At 37.1% G+C, this 14,101-nt stretch overlaps 1 long non-coding RNA gene across 1 annotated transcript in view; it reads left to right on the forward strand.

Annotated features, from left to right (window-relative positions):
- Positions 1 to 13,217, forward strand: part of LOC105164152 — a gene marked incomplete in the record, with an annotated part of 15,391 nt that extends 2,174 nt beyond the window's left edge. Inside the window, 17 exon segments of the long non-coding RNA XR_002287364.1 lie at positions 1 to 111; positions 231 to 352; positions 1,023 to 1,076; positions 1,149 to 1,364; positions 2,315 to 2,452; positions 2,578 to 2,673; positions 2,769 to 4,667; positions 6,619 to 6,788; positions 6,894 to 6,960; positions 7,037 to 7,155; positions 8,013 to 8,158; positions 10,712 to 10,971; positions 11,140 to 11,313; positions 11,403 to 11,540; positions 11,887 to 12,107; positions 12,457 to 12,568; positions 12,990 to 13,217. This is a non-coding gene — a long non-coding RNA (DNA-directed RNA polymerase IV subunit 1).

Genomic DNA, 14,101 nt, shown 5'->3' on the forward strand with positions numbered 1-14,101 from the left:
CAATGGTAATCACTACAGTCAATGAAGTTTCAGATGCTGCATTTGGATTACCTACTTCAAATGCCTCAGAATGCCTTACATGTGGTGCCAGAAGTTCAAAGGATTGTGAAGGTAACTTGGGGAAGTTAGAGTTGTCATGCCACTTTGTGGTCTCTGTCTTTCCCTCTCCATAATATCCTTTCCATACTATCCTTTCTTCGGGTATTATATAATGGTTTTATATTTTGCAGGGCATTTTGGTTTGATCAATTTCCCGTTTACAATTCTCAATCCTTATTTCATGTCAGAAGTTGCACAAATTCTTAATAAAATCTGCCCAGGATGTAAATCAGTTCGGCATGCTAAGGTCAAGGTTAGGTATTACACTCTGATGTGCTGAAATCTAGTGTTGCTGATGTGATGATATTTTTTCTGTTGATTCTAGTTTATGTTTACATGCACACACATAGTAGTGTAAGTTTTTGTTACTTCGATCACCATCCTCTTCTCATTGACTCCTGCATCATAATCGATATCAGTATCATGATTATGTAAGCAAATGCAATCAAGTGCACCTATGTTTTTCAATAGATATTAGGTGATATTGAAACTAAATTGAGTTTAAGAAAATTCCATAGGCAATGTGGGGCTTTCAAAAGACATGTAGAGATTGATAAACAGTATTCTTGAAGTGGCATGGCACAGAACTTTCAGCTTTACACTTCGCAAACAAAATTGGAGGTCAATATGAGAATGGCACCCTAATCTTGGAAGTATCATCAATGAACATGAGTTAATTCGTTGTCATTGCTTAACTGCCTGTATATTCATTTGAATAATGTCTATGCTAGTTGAGATAGCCGTACTCCAACCAATACTTGCATTAACAGTGTTCAGGTCTTTCTTTTCTTTTTGTTTTTTTTAAAGGGCTGTTCTTCCATTAATTGGAGCTTCTTGAAACATTTGTTTACTGAGCTATCAAGTGAATACCTAATTATTTGCAGAGTGCTAATGGTTTCTTTTGGCATTTTTGCATGTGTTAGAAAGTGGATTCCACATCAAGGCATCATCCACCCAGAAGTTGCAGATATTGTGCGGTGAGTTCATTTGGCTGCTACCCTGCATCTTTCTACATGACCGTTACCAACCTGTTTCTGTTCAAATAACAGGGAAGACCAAAAGATGGTTATCCGAAGATGAAATTTAAAGTGTCCTCAAAAGATGTTTTCGCGAAAACAGCAATTATTGCAGAAGTCAACGAAACATTGCTGAACAAGAACTCTGTTAGAGGTCTGGCTCCTGATTATTGGGATGTAATCCCGAAAGATTCAGCTCAAGAATTCAGTGGCTTGCCGGCAAACAAAAGAGTGCTATTGCCTGCTCAAGTAACATTTCCCATGCTTCATTTCTGTTTTATTAGATACATGCTGGTGTTGCTTTCTATTTTCTTTTGCCACCCATGACCTTAGGTCCACATATCTATTGGTCAATTTTGAGATTTATTATCATTTGAGGCTCATTTGTCACCCTCCGCAGCCTCTTCTTTTCCTTTTTCTGTATCATATGAGCTTGAAATGGAAAATGTTGGCTGGAATTTACTTGCCTGAAGCCTAAATTGGAGTTCTTTATTTTCTTTAGATACACTTGCAATCTTCAAGCATGAGCTGTATTGACATGATAATTATGTGATGTCCAGTATGTCTGTTATCAAATTCCATTATTTTGTTTTGTGAAAAGTGAATAAGTGATGTATCATAATGTGGTGATTGTTGAACACTTTTTGCAGTTTAAGTTTAAAAGCATTTTTTCTTATTATTAATATTTTTATTTCTATTATTTTAATTTTTTCTAGAGAAAATGGTCCATGGGTTGATTGATCCAAATAATAATAATAGTCATCCCCATTTACTCCTAGTCCCATGCTTTTGTCTTGGAGAGTTTTCCCCAAGGTTGGTTGATCTTTGAGCTGTTGTTCATATCAATTGTCCAAAAAAAGAAATTATCCATTCTTAACTTGTTTGGATTGGAAAAACTGAAGTAGGAAAAGCCGATAGTTAGAGCAACAAGTTACATTCACATTGCGCCTAATTTTGATGTAATTATGGTTAACTCATGAAACTTACTTTTAGAACTATAACTTTTACTGCAAGACAAGTAGGGAGTAGAGCTTACATTTTGCATTTTGTGCAAGAAGAAAAGCCAATCGTACATGTTATTTAATTGATGAACAACTTCCTGCATGTCCATATTTTCTGAGAGTTCTATTGTTGTATTATATTGTTTACCCCTCCTCCAGACAAGATGGTGCATGCTCATGCTATCATTTATTGTTCAGGTCTATAGCATTTTGAAACATGTATGCCCAAGGGTTCTGGAAGCACTTCTCAAAAGGAAAAACTCAATCTTTCTAAACTCTTTGCTCGTGACTCCAAATAGTCATCGAGTAAGAGAATTTGGGCAGCGTATAACTGTTGTAAGTGATTTTTACTTCTATTGTACCCTTGATTTGCCTGTATACTTTATGAGATACATGATTTGGGATTTACATATCTTCCTGAACATACAATTGCATGCTGTTTTTACTTGATTAACATCTAGGATGAAACTACAAAGATGTACAGAAAGCTTATTGATTTTAGAGGTACACCAAATGAATTGAGTGCCCGAGTTCTTGATCGATATAAAGTTTCCAAGGCAAGCATAAAGAACCAACCTTTGTATTTCTTTTTCTTATGTGTGTGGATAATTTCTGAGAGAAATTACTTCTTTTTGCTTCTTTCGTGTTGCAGATACGCTCTGAAAAGTTGTCAAGTTTAGAAAAAATATATGAGAAGCAATCAACGAATGATTCTGCTTCCAGTGCATCAGGGCTGAAAAACATAAAAGAATTGCTACTTGGAAAGCGGACAGATCATTCTTTCCGCATGGTTGTTGTTGGTGATCCTAGAATAAAGGTTGATGAAATTGGCTTGCCATTTCAAATTGCAGAGAATGTGCTAATCTCAGACCATATAAATCTATGGAATTGGGATAGGCTAGAACCATGCTGTGACTTTATGCTTTACCGCAGGGGATACTTTTCTGTTCTAAGGAATGGTCAGAGGATTTGTATTTGGTCTAAGGACATGTTGCGGACAGGAGATTCTATTTGCAGGCCTCTCATTGATGGAGATATTGTTTTGATTAATAGGCCTCCCTCCATACATCAGCATTCACTCATTGCTTTATCTGTCAGAATTCTTCCTATCAAATCTGTTGTCTCCATTAATCCTCTTGTCTGTTCCCCACTCCGAGGGGACTTTGATGGAGATTGTCTCCATGGTTATGTTCCACAATCTGTAACCTCTAGGGTTGAGCTTAATGAGCTTGTTTCTTTAAACGAACAGTTGCACAATGGGCAGAATGGTCGGAACCTTTTGTCACTAAGTCAAGATAGTCTGACTGCTGCCTATCTGTTCCTTGAAGATGGTGTTCTCCTGAATAAGCCTGAGATGCAGCAGCTGCAGATGTTCTGTTCCTTTATGCCAATATTGCCTGCTATCATCAAATCTACTTCAGGGGCTGCTTGGACAGGAAAACAACTATTTGGCCTGCTTTTACCGCCTGACTTTGAATTTGCTTATGCATCTAATGATGTATGTATTAGGCAAGGAGAGCTTGTATCATCTTCCCATGGATCAGCATGGTTAAGGGATAGCTGCGATAACCTCTTTCAATGTCTGCTCAGACATTGGCGAGACAAAGTTCTTGACTTCCTGCATGCTGCTCAGGAAGTTCTTTGTGAGTGGCTGTCAAGGAGGGGACTAAGTGTTTCATTGTCAGACCTTTACCTTTCTCCTGATTCACAGTCTCGGAAGAATATTCTGGATGAAATATACTATGGTCTGCTTCAAGCTGAAAAATTATCAGATATCAGCTTATTGATGGTAGATTGCAACCAAGATTTTCTTGTAGAAAGCTCTGAAGAGCATGAAAACATGAAAAATTTTCTGAAGGAACACATGTCGATTGCCCAACAGACTAAAGCAGAACTTTTTCAAGCTTCCATTTCTGCTTCCAAGTCAGTTTTCTGGGATATGCAGAATCTTGTTTACAAGTACTCTGACAAAAACAATTCATTTATAGCTATGCTAAAGGCTGGGAGCAAAGGAAACCTGCAAAAGTTAGTACAGCATAGCATGTGTCTGGGCTTGCAGCATTCATTAGCTCCCTTGTCTTTTTCAGTTCCCCGTTACCTTTCTTGTGCTTCGTGGAACAATCAGAAGAACAATTTCACTGTCCACAAGTTGCATAATCAGGAAACCACAGATTCATACATTCCATGTTCAATTGTCGCTAACTCCTACTTAGCAGGTCTAAATCCTCTGGAGAGTTTTGTGCTTTCGCTGACAACCCGTGACAGTTCTTTTAGTGGCCATGCTGATGTTTCTGGGACTCTAACCAGAAGGCTAATGTTTTTCATGCGAGATCTAATAATTGGATATGATGGAACAGTTAGAAGTTGTTATGGAAATCAAGTTGTTCAATTTGATTATTGCACTGAAGACACATCTGCCACACATAGTGATGCTCTTATGGCTGGACACCCTGTTGGCTCATTGGCTGCTTGTGCGATTTCAGAAGCTGCATACAGTGCTTTGGATCAGCCAGTCAGCGCACTAGAACCATCACCTTTGTTAGCTCTAAAGGTACGTTCCCCCGCCCCCTGCCACCCTCTGTGTATCAGGGTGCATGTGTATGGGTGGCTGCAGTAATTCTGACTCAGCTCTCTGCTGCCTGATTATTTGTGGCTAAATATGTTCAAGTATTCTTATCCACAGCAACATTAGATTTAATTGAAGGACCAAAAATATCACCTCAGATTGTCTTCTAGAGCAAATCGACAAATGGTTGAAAACTAGGTTTACTTGGTATATGGGATAGATGTTTAATCAAGAGGATGTCACTATTAGCAAACATTTTTGTACCATTCTAATATCTATACCTAGGTCATTGGTCACTCCGAATCATGCTCCGGGGACTTGGGGGTGAAGTGGATTCTTATGGTACTCTAAGGTACACCAAAGTGCACACTTAAAACTTTTAAATCATGACTTCAAGCACTCTGAAATTTGAAGGTAAAATTGGGATGAAACCATGGGCTCTGATGGTGGAGATGTTAGATGCCAACATTGACAATGGTCATACATGGATGGTGAGAGGATAAAGATAGTGGGGAGAGGAGTAAAGCTAATAGATAAGCTGTGAAGAACTGACAAGAGAATGAATGAAAAGAAGAAACAGAAAAAGGAAAAAGACAGAGAGGTGCTGGCCATGGTGAGAAAAAGTAGGGATGGGTTTGGTTAAGCTGATGCACTAGTACAAGGGTCTTTTGTTACTTTATTCTTTTGTTTCAGTTATGTTGTTTCTTTTATTTTAGGGAAAATTACATTGACACTCCTCACGTTAGGTCAAATTACACAAACACCCTGTTTTTGTAATATCAGGTACACCATGAGGTTATAAATGTAATTACAATTGCATCCCTATTCAAAGGCAAAGCTTACAGACATCCCGTGAAACACCCCCTGGGGGCGTATAATTTTACAAAAGACAGGGGGTGTTTGTGTAATTTATGTAATTTACCCTTTATTTTAATGTCGATAACATGAAAGCAAAAACGATTTTTCCTGGGATCTAGAACCTCTGTATCCAATAGAAAACTTGTCCAGAATCCAATAATCCAACAGGCCACAATATATTGTCAAATCTAATATCTAAAAATATAGTAATAAGCGTGCTCTAAGTTGCTCTTGCCCACAAAATATTTTAATTTTGCTGCTCTGCGCCCTGCTCCTATCCTTCCTCTCACCTTTGCTCCTGCCTTATGTAACCAAGATCTGTATGATGAGATAGACTATTAGCAAAGTGTTTGAAAGTCTGAAATGAATAAGTCTGGAGGTTGGACATGGTATTACAATTAGAAAGAAAGTCAATATAGAAACAGGAATTTAATTCTTGCATTTGAAACCATGTGATGCATTGAAGAAATGGGTTCAATTTTGCTTGATGTAGTTAAGATCATAAGCATAACAGTGGAATGGGAGAAGCTCTGTTTACCATAAATTTCAACTCTTATCAAGCCCAACCATATATGCAGGAGTATCAAATAACTGAGACATTTTGTTTCACTTCTATGAAAGACCAATCTCTTTTTGAACTTATATGAACCCAATCACTTCAGATGAACTTTGAGGTCAACACCAACTCCCATCTAATCCATGCATCACAAAGAAAAGAAGACATAGATAGATATTGCCAGGATACCGAGGGGCATTTCCAGTCTATACAATTTTCACGTGTTATGAGTGCTAATGGTGATTTTGGCTGAATGACCTATATGCTACTTCCCGCTATGTGACTTCAGCACCTTTAACACGAACCTGAAATTTAGTCTTCTAATTGACTGTCTCCTGAGAACAGTATTCTGCAGTTTGCATCATATTGCATCTTAAGCTTTCAATGTTGTGTTCCCATTTCCTTTGCATGTGTAAGTTTGTTCAAGGTGTTGCTTATCTGCTGAATCATATCCAATGCTTATAGAACTCATAGTGACTAGTAGTGCCTGACAGATACTTCTCTTACAATTTGACCATGCAGAAAGTCCTGGAATGTGGAGTGAAAAGGAGTACTGGCTTTAAGAGTGCGTCACTATTCTTGTCAACAAGACTTCGAAGATGGGCAAATGGTTTGGAGTACGGAGCTTTAGAAGTCAAGGATCATTTGGAAAGCGTATTTTTCTCAGACATAGTTTCAGAAGTGAGAATATGGTAAGCTTTTGTACATCCTTTTCGCACAGGTTCCTCCTTATTTTTTATTTTCTGTTAGTAATTTTGATTTTTACATATCTGAATATAACCTTCTGCCGATATTAGTTTCTCCAGGCAGACAAAGAGCAACGCCAGCATTAGTCCATGGGCCTGTATTTTTCATATAAACAAGGTAATACATTAAAATTTGCATGTTGCTTTTCTCAATGTCTGAGTATTTTGATTTAGGACTATTTTTGACCTTTCAGGAAGTTGCCAAGAAGCGAAGGATCAAATTGAAATCTGTGATCAGAACTCTTTCCATGAATAATGGATGCACTGGACTAAAATTTAAAATAACTCTTCCCAAGTTGCAGATAACAAGCCAGTAAGACTCTTCTCTGATAAGGCTGTCCATCTGTTCACATGATTACTGAAGATTTGAGTATGAAAAGAAAGATGGAGAACATATGTCTACAATATATGCTAAAAGTGAATCCTTTATTTGATCGTGTATCTGTGTGCATCACCTCTAATAGTCTAGTTACTGTTGTAGTTCACCTAATTTTCAGAAAGGTCAATAGTATAGAAGTTACAGGGCATAGCTAATCCTCTAAGAAAATTGCGGGAGTTTCAAGTTTATATCCAATATGAATCTTGGAGATGCTCCATTGGTTAGGGGAGGATTAAGAGTAGGGATAATGCCGAAGGAGCTGTGCTGATGTGAAGCATATTCATTTTAGTAATAATACCTTCATTTACTACAAGACCTATGTCAATGTCATTTGCTTTGCTTATTGGTGGACTATGTTTTCTTTAGGAGTTCTCATCTGCTTCATGGGAGGTCTCGAGTCCATCACACGTACTTCCTTTACATAATTTTTTTGGCCATAGTTTTATGCTACACTTGGTGTTGCTAATCTATAAAGTGGTTTAGATATGAAGGAGAAACCAATACATGATTGGTCCTAAGTCTCAGCAGAAGCTTGGGCACAGTATCTCATGGGCTAGAATCTCTGGCAGACCTCTGATGGTGGGCTCTAATTTGTTTTAGGGGAAAAAAGCAATAAGTGATAATAGTGTCAGGTCCAATGTCATTAATCCCAAGGGTCAAATCTTGCATTAACAGTTCTGCTTCTCTTGAGAAAATAGTCCCTTAGCTATGTCAACTTTAAAAAAGAGAGAGAGAGAACTGTCTGAACTCAAAGAATCTTGTATCCTCCTGATCTTGCTTCTGATGGGCAGGGTTTGTTCTGAAGCAGACATCAACAAGACATCTCACAACATAATTTACATCTCAGCAGCATTAACTGAAAGCCTCAAAGAGTTTTCCGACCTGGATATTCTTCGTGATATGGTGATACCGGTCCTTCTTCGAACTGTAATAAAAGGTGTGTGGCACTTTATATTTCCTTTTGCTTATATGTTTATTCCTCCTATCATGTGATTACTTTCTAGATTTTTCTTGAACAACATTAATGTGATGTTGATCTGTAATTGAATTGTGTGGATATGTATACTCCATAAGGGTCGGAAAAGATTGACCTTCTTGTTGTACCCATCTCATTGTGACTTCTATTTTGCATTGTAGCTGTTGGCTAACCATCTCCTGGTTTTGCTAGAACTGGGGCTTTTGGAAGACCCCACCTTATATATCTTACGATCTAAAAGGCAAAAGCAACTGAAGAATAATCTATGAACAAACCAAAATAACTAGTATGCATTGCTTTAGGAAAATAATTGAAACATGAATTCAGAGATGCTATACATGCGCACTATCTGAAACAGCATGCAGCTTTGTTTGTTCTTGTTCCTAAGATCTGTGACTTCATTCTGAGGTTTAGATTAGGCATCATCATATACTAACAGTTTTTGTTGAACTAGTCCTTTTGTGTCTGAAGCTCTTGCTGCAGTATTGTCATAATCTATGTTAAAATCAATGTAATGAGACAAATTATTCGTACCCTGGGAAATGCTGCTGTCTTTGAATAGCAAACCCAACAGCACAGATAAAGGCATGTTTTATATTGATGCAAGTCTTAGAGCATGAGGTAATTTCTTTAGCATAATAGTTTACTCCAAAATATCATTATTACTTATAGCGAAGACAGGATCCTAATCTTGGACGCTTAAACCATATACTGTTGTACTACTGCATTCTATAATCTTCTTTTGTTTCAAATTCAATTAATATAATCATGATTGTTATCTGCCATTTGGCTGACTAAACAAAAGGGTATTAGCCACTGTTGGCTTCGGCTGTAAATTGAAGCATCTTTGTGTATCTCCAAGAGAACACGCTAAATTTTAATGACTTGATGGTGGGATTCAAACTAATTTACTTTTTTGTCCAACCGCGTATTTTGGTTTCTTGCAGTTTGCTGCTGATTCATCATGTACCGTAATTGGATAATGTAATATTTATAGTGTTTCGACTAATCAGAAATATAATTTTTATCAGCAGGGTGGAGCCACAAGGTTAAGAGTAGTTAATTTCCACCGTTTCCTGCATTGAATTATCTAACTTAAAATTAGCTTAGTGTTTCTGTAGCCTTTTTGTTGAATCATCGTAAATTCTTTGGTATCGTTTTAGAGAACTCTGTTATTAGATTCTACCAGACTGGAAAGACCAGAAAACTAGTATTACAGAGTTTAGGCATCTCTTGTTGTGTCTTTTTTATATTCTAAGGATAAAGTTGGAATAAATTTGTGATGACTACAAACAAAAGGGCATGAAACACGTGATCCCACAAAGTTATGGAGTTCGGGTGATATTTTATCAAGAAGCTTCGATTATAGTTGACATAGTTACACCATAGACTGCTTCTGTTAATGAACTCAGTTGCCCTTTGCTCATTCTGGAGCTTCAAGATTGAACTTGTTTGTCACGTGGATATGAGAAACCCTTTAAATCACGATGCTAGAGAAACACTTTATAAAAAACTACACAATCTTGAGCATGATAGGATCTTCATCTCTGGTTTGTTGTGGATTCTATTATTGTTCAAGTATTAAAGGCATAGAATTCATACTAATGCTTCATTTGTTTGATGGGAGAAAAGGGGAAGTGAAAGGGAGAGGACTACTGGAATTTTACATAAAGAAGTATAGTTCATTTCCCCTAAGATGTTTGGTATGATTCAAATGGAAGAAACCTCAAGTACTTCCCATTATTTGATACAATAAAAATAGAGTGGGATTGGCAATAATTTCGGCAGCGTCACCAATCAGCCCTTTCTTATTTTATGTTAAATATTGGTTAAATTTTAGTTGAATTAGAGCACTTATATTAAACTTGTAAATTATTTTCAACAATAGTAAGCAAAGAGTAAGAATAAAAAAGAAATGTTCGTACTTTTTGGCCAGGGATGACAGCATGTTATAGTTTAGGCACCAGTATAGTGGGCAAGGGGTATATGAAAGTGGGTAATAAATAAAATGAGAAGTTGGAGAAAAATTATAATTAATGTATAATGTGGTAAATCAATATAAGGATTTTGTTTCTATCTTTTGAGCCTTATACCACTTTATGCCAACTTTGGATGGAAACAAAAGCGCACTCTTGGGGGGTTGTAATTACTTCGTATTTTACTTCTGCTCCACTGATTCTTTAAACCAATAACAAAACTTCCTTATGCTCCCACTTACACTAATATTTTCCTGAAACATCCATTTTCCACCCAATAAAACCAACTGTCTTGACTGAACATGGTCTGCATTCTTTTTTAATATATATCAATGAGAAAATGTATCTGATGTGACAGTTAATTGTTTCTTTGCCTTTGAGAAAAGATGTAATAGCAGAATAAAATGCTTGATGAACAGAAATATAATATTCAATCAGTGTATTGCTGGAACAACACCCCCTCTTCCCCCTTGTGTTTCAACTCTGCAATGTCAATGTGTTTTCTCGTCTGTGTTAATAGTGATAGTTTGTTCTTTAGGATTTCCGGAATTTAAGAAGGTTGATATCTTGTGGAAAGATGAAGCAAATCATAAAAGATTCTCCAAGCGCCCTTCAGGGGAACTCTTTTTGCGGGTTGTCATGTCGGAATACTGTGACAGGACTAAATTCTGGAGCATCCTCAAAGATAAGTGCCTCAGAATAAGAAATATAATTGACTGGGAGCGGAGTCATCCAGATGATATCCATGATTATAGTGAAGCATATGGAATTGACACTGCCTGGCAGTGTTTTGTAAATGTAAGTTGTAATAATTGCACATTTTACCTTTAACTGCAGCAAATTTTTCAGCAATAAATTATCCCTATAAGCCTGGATTCTGGCAACTGGGGGCAGATACATTTGGAACCACCCTCTGTGATTCTGGCTGACAGTTATAAAAAGCTAATATTCGATCTTCAAATGCAGAGTCTGCATTCAGCCATCAGTGACACGGGCAAGACCATACTTCCTGAACATTTAGTTGTCACAGCCAATTGCCTGTCAACGACAGGAGAATTTCTGCCATTAAATGCGAAAGGCCTCTCACTTCAAAGAAAGGAAGCCAATATCCAAGCTCCCTTCAGCCAAGCCTGCTTTTTGGTTTGTAATCATTTCTCCTTTTGCTTTACTGCCACCGTATCTATTCTTTGAGTGAAATAACATATTTCTCATGCTTTGCAAATCACCAGAATCCTAGTGATTGCTTGGTAAAAGCAGCCAAGATGGGACAATTGGATGCTCTTCAAGGCAGTCTTGAGGCTTTATCATGGGGCCAAACTCCATCAATTGGAACTGGTTGTCAGTTTGATATTATGTATAACGGGAAGGTGAGGATACTTCATAATTATTTGAAAAGATTAGATATATCTCTTTAATCATCTATGTATAGCAAATCTTATATTGTATCATCTTTACTGGAATGAAATTTACATTAGAGTGGGATTTGGATTTTAGAAAATCTGATTGTTTCCTTATGAAATGCCGTGCTAATTTCTCTGCCATTGCGATGAATGTGTATGCAGATTTGGCCGAAGTTTATTCCTCAGTTATGGATAAGTTGTGATTGTATATTTTTGTCTATTTGTGGGTGTGTTATAGATTTCAGATCACATGTTGTTGTTGAAGGATGCACCACTCTCTTGATTTAATTGTTTCTACATTGCCATGCATTAGGGACACGAACCTGAGAAACCTACAGATGTCTACACTCTGCTGAGCAACCATGTTAGGTGTGCTAAACCAAATGATGTGGCAAAGCACCTTTCTGTAAGACCGAATGGTCTGTCTCCCAACATAAAGCAGCGTCAAACTTTGGTTAAAAGAATGGTTTCACAACATTTCTCGGTGGTAGGGATACAAAAAATTTCACAGAGATTAAAGCGAATGCTAAAAGAGTAAGTGAATCCTTTCTACCTATTATTTTACTGTTAAAACTTTCTTTATGTTAATCTTTGCAGTTTTCCAGTTTCAGATCCAAGTTCGCTGTAATATGTTTGACTGTTCCTGCACGATTCATTTTCTGTTCTTAAACATCCATATTGTGTACTTATTGTTGTTCTCACCAGTTGAATGACTTTATTGAAAATGTGTTAGTATTTCGTAATCTCCTGAGGCATGGAACTAAAATCAATTTTTCTCACTCCCCGTACCAAGATTCATTCTCTTGTCAAGTGAAACTATATGCATCTGTTATGCTGTTTCCTTTGGAGTCATTTGTTTAATTATGCTTCTACAACGATGTAGGTATCCTATGAACAGCCAGTTGAATGGAGAAGATAAGTCTACTGCAATGAGGGCTCTGCAGTTTCATCCTCGTTGGGAAGAGAAGATTGGAACTGGTGTTATGGATATAAAGGTATACTAGGGATATGTACTCATAGGAAACCATTCATCGATTTTGACCACCCAATATGTTAATGTTGGACGAGTAATAAGCATATCATAAATACATACTTATCTAGTGGGAGACTATATACTGCACGAATCAACCAGACTTCTCAGGTCATATAAAAGTAAATTGCTTGAAGCGTTGGTCCAAAGTGGTCTTATATTGGGGCCAGAAACTCCTTTGACTCGGAAAAATGAAAGCACGGGTTTTTGTGTTAGGAATACTATATTCAATGTATCAGATTATCCGTTCTTATTTTAGATCATTGCTCTGTTGTATTCTTGATTCTTGATAGAAGTTACAAAAAATGTTCTATAGGAACTGTCTGATCTCTTAGCTCTTACTCTGCATTTTCTAATTCTTTGCCTTGCTCTCTTGCAACGTTCAGGTTGGCCGTCATCCAGACCACAAAGAAAGCTGCTTTGTCCTCATAAGAACAGATGGAACAGAGGAGGACTTCTCATACAACAAATGCATTCATAATGCTCTTCAGATAGTCGCACCCGAGAAAGCAAAAGCTTACCTATCCAGAAAGGAAAACTTAAACCGTAACCCTGAAGTTGAGGTGGGATAGTTTTTATGTCCGTAAAGCTAAATAAATTTGGCTGCTTGGGGACCTAACAAGAAAAAAGACCCTACCGGACCACAGATCGAATTATTCTGCATTTTTTTTTGTTTTTATGTTGAAATAATGTATGTAACTTGGATAGCCCAAGCTTCTTTTTGCTGCTTCCACTAAAGTTTCTTCGCCCGGAGTTTGGCCAAGGAGATTTAGTGGAAGTAGCAACGGGAAAGCTTTCAAGGGCTATCCATTTTCATGTTGTATTGTTCATTGTCTGTGACTAAATCTTGTAACATTGTCAGCCATAGCAATGCCATGTCAAGTGTTCATGTTTCAATCAATGCCATTGTGTCTTCAGCTAAGTATGTGTGTGGGATGTCGCTCGACGAACCACGAGTTTGAACGATGTTCAAGATACACAGTGAGTAGGATTGGGCTAATCTAACTTAAGATTGAATTGAACTAATATAAAAATGAGTTGGTTTGGCCGAAACCCATTTGGGACCGGGTGGGCTAGTCCTAGGAATCAATACCCGGGACTAGCTCGACTCAGTGGCCCAGAACCAACTTGTTGGGCTTTTTTTTTTAAATAATGCATGGCATATAACTTTTATTTTATTCTTCTAAGTTGACAATTCTAACAGGTTTTTTATACTTTTGAAACTCTAAAAACTTTTCTCTTTTTTTTTCTAGTTCTAAATTGTTAGTATTTTAATTCATTTACTCTTTGTATTTTTTTTTCCATAATTTATTATTTTTCTATATACAAGTTCTTGTGTGGTTTAATTTATTATTTATTTATTTTATAAGACAATTATAAATTTAAGTAATTATTTGTAAGAAGACTTAATATCATAAAAATAAATAAAACAAGCATATTCGGGCTTGGTGTGGGTTTGGTTCAGGCCTCAATCGAGCCGGTCTATGAGCTGGGTTTG

This window comes from Sesamum indicum, linkage group LG6 (genome assembly GCF_000512975.1).
Source record: "Sesamum indicum cultivar Zhongzhi No. 13 linkage group LG6, S_indicum_v1.0, whole genome shotgun sequence".
Classification (NCBI taxonomy): domain Eukaryota; kingdom Viridiplantae; phylum Streptophyta; class Magnoliopsida; order Lamiales; family Pedaliaceae; genus Sesamum; species Sesamum indicum.